The 2,565-nt window shown below is 52.5% G+C and overlaps 1 long non-coding RNA gene across 1 annotated transcript; it reads left to right on the top strand.

Annotated features, from left to right (window-relative positions):
* Positions 1-406: 406 nt before the first annotated feature.
* On the top strand, positions 407-1,409 carry LOC127920684 (uncharacterized). The gene is made up of 3 exons (XR_008106956.1): positions 407-479; positions 651-1,209; positions 1,339-1,409. It is a non-coding gene; the product is annotated as an uncharacterized LOC127920684 (long non-coding RNA).
* The last annotated feature ends 1,156 nt before the right edge of the window (positions 1,410-2,565 follow it).

The raw sequence follows: 2,565 nt of genomic DNA, 5'->3' as shown, positions 1-2,565 counted from the left end.
ATAACACACACGTGATCATGTAGTAACCAAAGTAAAAAAGTTAAACAAATCAAAATATATTTAGATTTGAGATTTTTCAAGTAGCCACCCTTTGCCTTGACGACACTTGGTATTCATATCAGTGTCTTTTTGTCAACACTTGTCCCACTTCCCTCTTGGTATTGGTAAGACCGCTTTTCTCAGGTAAATGAATAAAGAATGTTTTTCTACCGTGACAAACCACGTTGTCACGGACTCTCTGAGTCATTGTCTCTGGGGTAGGAGGTACATGCAGGCTTTCAGCCATTCTAAACACCTGGCGTGGGAGGTACATGCAGGCTTTCAGCCATTCAAAACACCTGGGGTGGGAGGTACATGCAGGCTTTCAGCCATTCTAAACACCTGGGGTGGGAGGTACATGCAGGCTTTCAGCCATTCAAAACACCTGGGGTGGGAGGTACATGCAGGCTTTCAGCCATTCAAAACACCTGGCGTAGGAGGTACATGCAGGCTTTCAGCCATTCAAAACACCTGGGGTGGGAGGTACATGCAGGCTTTCAGCCATTCAAAACACCTGGGGTGGGAGGTACATGCAGGCTTTCAGCCATTCAAACACCTGGGGTGGGAGGTACATGCAGGCTTTCAGCCATTCAAAACACCTGGGGTGGGAGGTACATGCAGGCTTTCAGCCATTCTAAACACCTGGGGTGGGAGGTACATGCAGGCTTTCAGCCATTCAAAACACCTGGGGTGGGAGGTACATGCAGGCTTTCAGCCATTCTAAACACCTGGCGTAGGAGGTACATGCAGGCTTTCAGCCATTCTAAACACCTGGGGTGGGAGGTACATGCAGGCTTTCAGCCATTCAGAACACCTGGCGTAGGAGGTACATGCAGGCTTTCAGCCATTCAAAACACCTGGCGTAGGAGGTACATGCAGGCTTTCAGCCATTCTAAACACCTGGGGTGGGAGGTACATGCAGGCTTTCAGCCATTCAGAACACCTGGGGTGGGAGGTACATGCAGGCTTTCAGCCATTCAGAACACCTGGGGTAGGAGGTACATGCAGGCTTTCAGCCATTCAGAACACCTGGGGTGGGAGGTACATGCAGGCTTTCAGCCATTCTAAACACCTGGCGTAGGAGGTACATGCAGGCTTTCAGCCATTCAAAACACCTGGGGTGGGAGGTACATGCAGGCTTTCAGCCATTCAAAACACCTGGGGTGGGAGGTACATGCAGGCTTTCAGCCATTCAAAACACCTGGGGTGGGAGGTACATGCAGGCTTTCAGCCATTCTAAACACCTGGGGTGGGAGGTACATGCAGGCTTTCAGCCATTCTAAACACCTGGGGTGGGAGGTACATGCAGGCTTTCAGCCATTCTAAACACCTGGCGTAGGAGGTACATGCAGGCTTTCAGCCATTCTAAACACCTGGGGTGGGAGGTACATGCAGGCTTTCAGCCATTCTAAACACCTGGGGTGGAGGTACATGCAGGCTTTCAGCCATTCTAAACACCTGGAAGATCAACTGTTCTCTCTCTTTCTCTCCCCAGCGATGTTACGAACACAAGCAGCACAGAAACGGACTCAAGTTCTGCAAGCAGATCCTGTCCCACCCCAAGTTCACAGAACATGGAGGTAAGGGAGTGAGGAGATGTAGACCCCTTTTATAAAGCCTCTCGTTGTCTCCCCCTCCCTGCAGAGACCCTGACGATGACCTCTCGTTGTCTCCCCCTCCCTGCAGAGACCCTGACGATAACCTCTCGTTGTCTCCCCCTCCCTGCAGAGACCCTGACGATGACCTCTCGTTGTCTCCCCCACCCTGCAGAGACCCTGACGATGACCTCTCGTTGTCACCCCCTCACTGCAGAGACCCTGACGATGACCTCTCGTTGTCTCCCCCTCCCTGCAGAGACCCTGACGATGACCTCTCGTTGTCTCCCCCTCCCTGCAGAGACCCTGACGATGACCTCTCGTTGTCTCCCCCTCCCTGCAGAGACCCTGACGATGACCTCTCGTTGTCTCCCCCTCACTGCAGAGACCCTGACGATGACCTCTCGTTGTCTCCCCCTACCCTGCAGAGACCCTGACGATGACCTCTCGTTGTCACCCCCTCCCTGCAGAGACCCTGACGATGACCTCTCGTTGTCACCCCCTCCCTGCAGAGACCCTGACGATGACCTCTCGTTGTCACCCCCTCCCTGCAGAGACCCTGACGATGACCTCTCGTTGTCTCCCCCTCCCTGCAGAGACCCTGGTACGATGACCTCTCGTTGTCACCCCCTCCCTGCAGAGACCCTGACGATGACCTCTCGTTGTCTCCCCCTCCCTGCAGAGACCCTGACGATGACCTGGTACTCGTTGTCTCCCCTCCCTGCAGAGACCCTGACGATGACATTTACATTACATTACATTTAAGTCATTTAGCAGAGATCAGACGACTTACAAATTGGTGCATTCACCTTATGACATCCAGTGGAACAGCCACTTTACAATAGTGCATCTAAATCTTTTAAGGGGGGGGGTGAGAAGGATTACTTTATCCTATCCTAGGTATTCCTTAAAGAGGTGGGGTTTCAGGTGT

Source organism: Oncorhynchus keta, unplaced genomic scaffold, assembly GCF_023373465.1.
Source record: "Oncorhynchus keta strain PuntledgeMale-10-30-2019 unplaced genomic scaffold, Oket_V2 Un_contig_20252_pilon_pilon, whole genome shotgun sequence".
In the NCBI taxonomy this organism is placed as follows: Eukaryota; Metazoa; Chordata; class Actinopteri; order Salmoniformes; family Salmonidae; genus Oncorhynchus; species Oncorhynchus keta.
The sequence above is the reverse complement of the archived record's forward strand: the minus strand, read 5'-3'. Positions and strand labels throughout refer to the sequence as shown.